Raw genomic sequence first — 6,855 nt, 5'->3', positions numbered from 1 at the left:
ACATTTCCCCTGTAGTGTCTGCTGCAGAAGAAATGTGTTGCTGGCTGATGGCCGGGCCTATGGAGAGCTCTATAGTTGCAGGAGGACCTTTGAGTGGAAGTATGGACAATCACTTGGTCAAGACTCCAGTAGAATAAACGTAAGGCTTCAGACAATATTACTCAATACAATTGTTTTTATTTTAAAAGTCTCATTAAAAAAAACATGTTTTGGGGTATCACAGACCCTTTTCTCAAGATATAGAGATAGCTTTAAAGAGGCTCTGTCACCAGATTTTGCAACCCCTATCTGCTATTGCAGCAGATAGGCGCTGCAATGTAGATTACAGTAACGTTTTTATTTTTAAAAAACGAGCATTTTTGGCCAAGTTATGACCATTTTCGTATTTATGCAAATGAGGCTTGCAAAAGTACAACTGGGCGTGTTGAAAAGTAAAAGTACAACTGGGCGTGTATTATGTGCGTACATCGGGGCGTGTTTACTACTTTTACTAGCTGGGCGTTCTGATGAGAAGTATCATCCACTTCTCTTCAGAACGCCCAGCTTCTGGCAGTGCAGACACAGCGTGTTCTCGAGAGATCACGCTGTGACGTCACTTCCCCAGGTCCTGCATCGTGTCAGACGAGCGAGGACACATCGACACCAGAGGCTACAGATGATTCTGCAGCAGCATCGGCGTTTGCAGGTAAGTCGATGTAGCTACTTACCTGCAAATGCTGATGCTGCTGCAGAATCAACTGTAGCCTCTGGTGCCGACACGATGCAGGACCTGTGAGTGACGTCACAGATCTGCACTGCCAGAAGCTGGGCGTTCTGAAGAGAAGCGGATGATACTTCTCATCAGAAAGCCCAGCTAGTAAAAGTAGTAAACACGCCCCGATGTCCGCACATAATACACGCCCAGTTGTACTTTTACTTTTCAACACGCCCAGTTGTACTTTTGCAAGCCTCATTTGCATAAATACGAAAATGGTCATAACTTGGCCAAAAATGCTCGTTTTTTAAAAATAAAAACGTTACTGTAATCTACATTGCAGCGCCTATCTGCTGCAATAGGAGATAGGGGCTGCAAAATCTGGTGACAGAGCCTCTTTAATGACATTGTGCAATCAGCATTTAAATACACACAAAAAATGGACAAAAATGTGCCATAGTAGTAGCCCTGCCCACATGGGGAGGAGTTACTTAAAAAAACCTTTAATAACTGATGAATATATAAAATTCATATATAAAACATAAATGTTTATAAATTGCTATGAATACATAGAGAGTTGGTCATAATCTCAAATGTTATCAAACAAACAGCTGTGATAAAAACGGTTAGAAGCGGTGGGTGAAGGATTTAATAAAGTGCTCCGTGGCCATAATGTCAAAGCGGCCGGGCCGGCTTCATTTCAAGAAGAGGTCGTCATGGTGTGACAACCCCTCTAATAGAGAAGGCTCCAAGCATGCTGCCTATATGTACAGTACATCTCAAATATTAATTAGTATTTAGCTTTATGTGGTATACAATTAGGTCCTTTAACTTCTTGGACCTTTGACAAATAGAACACTCGAGAAAATGTGGGAGAAGCCACACGTAATTGTCATTCTTTGTATAAAAGTAATCATATAAAACAACAGCACCTTTACATGTCAAATATTGGAAGCTATCCACACGTGTCAAAATAATAGTCATATTGTTTAATTTCAACGAGGAAGTTTGTTATAAAATAACTTGCTCTAGCTGCTAAATTCCTGTATTAAGAGATTCGAAAGCACATCCTGATCTCCAGATTATCATGTTGCCTAAGTGTGATTGTATTGTAATTCTTGTATACAAAGGATGCCACATTCTAGAGTGGGCACTGTCATGTTACACAGATATCATAATCTCTAATCTTTCATCTGAAAGCAAAAGTAGTGAACCTTATAAAGAAAACAACTATAAGTATCTTACTGTTAACATTGTCTTCATGTTTTAAAGCGGTTCTGCTAGTATAATAGAATGCTCTAGTTAAGAGGAGCATATTATATCTCCAGGTCCAAAGCGTTAATAATAGAACCGGCACAAAAAATGTTATGCTATTTGTTTAATAACCTTTTAAAACAGTCTAAATTCATGAGGAAGGCACTTTTACTGCCTACTCCCGCTATCCTCACTGTTGAGTGAGAGAAGCGGCTGTAGAAGCCTGTATACAGTGACTACCGCCACTGAAATATACAAAGGGTGGGGGAGAAGGCAGCGGCAGCAGTCTCCGCATGAATATGCCAGACTCATATGCATTAACTCTTTGTTAAGAGTCTTTAGACAAAAGGCACAATATTTGTTTGTGTCATTTGTCCATACATTTTGTACCTAGATGTATAATATGTGGCCCTTAAAGGCTATGTAAACCTTTGTAGTTTTTTTTAAATTAAACGTATGTATTTTGTGCTTAAAAACATTTTACTGATTTACTTTTATTAAAAATTTTATTTACTTTTTGAGATGCAGCTTCTATTTATACAGTATACATAGAATCTGTATAGTGCTGATGTAAGCCGAATCCGTCAGTCTGCTGGCCCGACGGCTCAGCTGACAGCGGTGCTTTGCAGCTTTTATCTAAAATGCATGCATAGAAGCTGCATTGCAAAGCGTAAATACAATTTTTAATAGAAGTCATACATTTAATTAAAAAAAAGGCTGCAAATGTTTACATAGTCTTTAACTAGGGCCTCAAATTGTACTGAAAGATCTGTTCTTAATGAAAACCTCCAGCAGGAAGTCGTTCCTCATCCCTCTATCTCACTGCACAATTAAAAAAAGTTAAAACAGACCAAAATCACCTAAAATTCCCCACTGTAGTGCTGGAGGCTGGTATTCGTCTTGCTTACTTAATGCAGAGCTGGCAATGCTGATGGTACATTAAGAATACCTGCCACCCAGTGCCAGTTGTTATGGGCATGGCAACAAGTGCCTTTCTTCATTTTATCAACTTCTTCAGGACCCAGTTGCAATTCCACAGCCTGTGGCTGACCGAGCTCATAAGTTCCTGCAGGAAGAGAAGGCGAGTATTAAGTGCTCTGAGTGAGAAAAGCAAGAATGTGACTAGAGCATTGGTGTTGAGAAGAAAAATTAATAGAGACCCTAGCAGCTGGCAGGGATGATTGTAATAGACGAACAGATAAATGTGCGGAGCACAAAAGAGTCCCCAATTTCCCAGCTGCTATAGAATTGTTGTATTAATTAAAATATAACTTTTATTGTTTAAATTAGAAACAAGTTGCAGCATATAAGGTAAATAGTTGTACAATAGTTGGTTAAAGTTTCTTCAGAGCTGGTTAGTCTAACGTTAGAGATCTGATGTGTGTTTAGATCTCAGTGTGTCAGGCAGGACGGCAGCTGCAGACTGCTCGGGCAGCCTCTAATATGACACAGTAGTGGAGTTCATTTGTTAGACCAGCAATGATTTTAAAAAAGCGCTAGCCCCCCCGACATGTTTCACTGCTACAGCAGCGTCCTCAGGGGATAATTTCAGGGCTATAGAAGCTGGGAAATTGGGGACTCTTTTGTGCTCCGCACATTTATCTGTTCGTCTAGAGCATTGGTGTTGGCACTTATAGATGTACTCTCTGGCAGGCACTATGTTTGACAATATAGAAGTATTATTCAGTTACTATATGGTGGTATTATTTAGACACTATGTTGTGGTATTATTCAGTTACTGTATGTGAGTATTGGTCTCTGTTTGGCGGTATTATCTAGTTAATATATGGTGGCATTATTCAGTCACTGTGTGGTGGTATTTTTCAGTCAATGTTTGATGGTATTATCCAGACACTGTATGGTAATATTATCCAGTCATTATATGGTGGTATTTTCCAGTCACTGTGTGGTAGTATTATCCTGTCACTGTTGGTGGTATTATTCAGTCACTGTTGTGTGGTATTATACAGTCACTGTATGGTGGTATTATCTAGAGTCTCAAGCACACAGCCCACATGCGGCACCTGAGGCTGTCATCAGCGGCCTGTGGGGCACCGTAGATCCCTCAGGAGAGGAAAGAGCAGGCCGAAGGAGGAGTGTGTCAGCACCTGACGAAGCCCCTGATGTCACTGTCCATATATGGACAGTGATGTCCGGGGCTTTTCCAGAGCCAGAGTCCCAGAGCAGAGCTTATACTAGCGCTATGCTCCGGGACTCCTGCTCTAAGGAAGCCCCTGACATCACTGTCCATATATGGACAGTGATGTCAGAAGCAGAGATGGAGTCCCAGGCAGAGCACTAGTAGTGCTCTGCCCAGGACTCTGGCTCTGGGTTTGCCCATGACATCACTGGGCACTGTGGCATTATCTACAGAGGGCACTGTGGCATTATCTACAGAGGTCACTGTGGCACTATCTAAAAAGGGGCTGCCCAATCTTCATATTCTTGTGTCTGCCAGCTGAGCAGCCAGACTGCATTTAGCGACACTTAAACTTTAAAACTGGATTGTTAAAATAAGCACGTGGAGTAAACTCACAAATTTCCGTTACGTTTAAACCTAGCGTCTTTATTATGGTAATGTAGTATTATTATAGTAATGTAGTAGTATTATTATAGTAGTGTAGTATTGTTAAAGTAATTGTTAGGAAACGTCCGTCCCTTTAAGATTACCATGACTACTAGTCTAGATTCCGGGCGGTTCTGGTTTTAGTTGTTGAGTCTATTCCACTTCTCTGTCTTTCTTACTATCAGATTGAAGGGTATAGTATTTAAATCTGGGTTGGTTCTGTTTTCTTTGCTTGTGATTTTCCTTATCTCCATGTGTTTGATCGAGCTACTGATTATACCCTGTACCTTTGACTATTTGTAATTTTTGGAACTGGACCTACCCTTTGCTTACTGATTTGGACTTTCTGCTCCCGACTGGTTTTGACCTCTGCAATCTCTGATATCCACTAGCTTTGTGATTTGGACTTTCCATTGACCCTCTGGCTGTCTTGTTACCTGTTTTGGTTTTGCCTGCATTGCACCTCTTATCCAACACCGAGCTCTGTTAAATCAACCTGGGTTCTATACTGCAAAGTCCAACCTGCCTTGCAGTGGGCTCTGGCGAAAACCATAGGGTAGCCTTAAATTCTGTTGATCAGAGTTGTGACAAATTTGAGGTTGCAGATTTATTTGCACGCTTATTCCTAACAGTCTCCAGCAGCCTTTGGGGAATCGCTCACCTAGCAATTACATAAACTTCCACCCTGTGAATTGCTGAACTGGTGATTCCATAACAGTTATGTAATATTGTTATAGTAGTGTAGTATTGTTATAGTAATGTAGTATTATTATAGTAATGTAGTATTGTTATAGTAAAGTAGTATTACTATAGTAATGTAGTAGTATTATTATAGTAATGTAGTATTATAGTAAGGTAGTATTGTTAGGGTATGTTCAAATGGCAAATGAAAAAAGTCCTTAAAATACGGAGCTGTTTTCAAGGGAAAACAGGCTCTGAATTTCGTTTTATATGCATCAAGCATTTTTTACCGATGTTTTTGGAGCTGTTTTTCCATTGAGACAATGAAAAACGGCTCCAAAAACGGCTCAAGGAGTCACATGCACTTCGTTTTACGGGGCATTTTTTTACGCACCGATTTTACAAACGGCTGCGTAAGAAAACGCCCTGTGGGGACGAAACGCTGTTTTTACCATTGAAATCAATTGGCAGATGTTTAGAGGCATTCAGCCTCCGTATTTTCAGCCATTTTTTGGGGCATTTACGGCCTGAAATACAGCTGAAAATAAGCCGTATCAACATACCCTAATAGTAATGTAGTATTATTATTATAGTAATGTAGTATTGTTATAGTAGTGTAGTATTGTTATAGTAATGTAGCATTATAGTAATGTAGTATTGTTATAGTAATGTATGATTATTATAGTAGTGTACTATTGTTATAGTAGCGTAGTATTATTATAGTAATGTAGTAGTATTATAGTAATGTAGTATTATTATAGTAATGTTATAGTAATGCGGTATTGTTATTATAGTAATGTAGTATTATTATAGAAATGTAGAATTGTTATAGTAATGTAGTATTATTATAGTAATGTAGTAGTATCATAGAAATGTAGTATTGTTATGGTAATGTAGTATTATTATAGTAATGTAGTATTGTTATAGTAGTGTAGTATTATTATAGAAATGTAGAATTGTTATAGTAATGTAGTATTATTATAGTAATGTAGTAGTATCATAGTAATGTAGTATTGTTATGGTAATGTAGTATTATTATAGTAATGTAGTATTGTTATAGTAATGTAGTATTGTTATAGTAGTGTAGTATTATTATAGTAATGTAGTATTATAGTAATGTAGTATTATTATAGTATTGTAGTATTGTTTGGTGGTATTATTAATTCAATATATGGTAGTATTATCTAGCCACTGTTTGGTGATATTATCTAGTTAATATATATGGTGGTATTATTTAGTCACCGTATGGAACTAGTATAGGTTTATGGCAGGCAGCACTTTGCTTTAGCAGCAGAATGTAAAGGATCTGCCAGGCACAACTTCTGTGTACACGCCCATAGGTAATCAGTCTGCACCTGAGTCTATGTCTCTGAGACTGACTCCATCTTCCACCACTCAGGATGGCAGGCTTAGGAGCAGGAGAGCCTATCGCAGCCTGGCCTATCGCTACTGTGCGCCATCTAAACCATGATGTGGTCATGAGTACACAAGCAAACAGGCTTTTGGCATACTACAGACAACCTCGGCAGCCACAGTACCAACAGTGGAAGAAGGCTTCACAGGTTTCAGGGTGCCCTGTTGTACATATGATGTTGGTTGAATAGGTGGGACTCACATTATTCATAAGCAAATAATGTCATGAGATAGTATTTAAATGTTT

Source organism: Rhinoderma darwinii, chromosome 1, assembly GCF_050947455.1.
Source record: "Rhinoderma darwinii isolate aRhiDar2 chromosome 1, aRhiDar2.hap1, whole genome shotgun sequence".
Lineage (NCBI taxonomy): Eukaryota > Metazoa > Chordata > Amphibia > Anura > Rhinodermatidae > Rhinoderma > Rhinoderma darwinii.
This window is presented reverse-complemented; position numbering follows the sequence as displayed.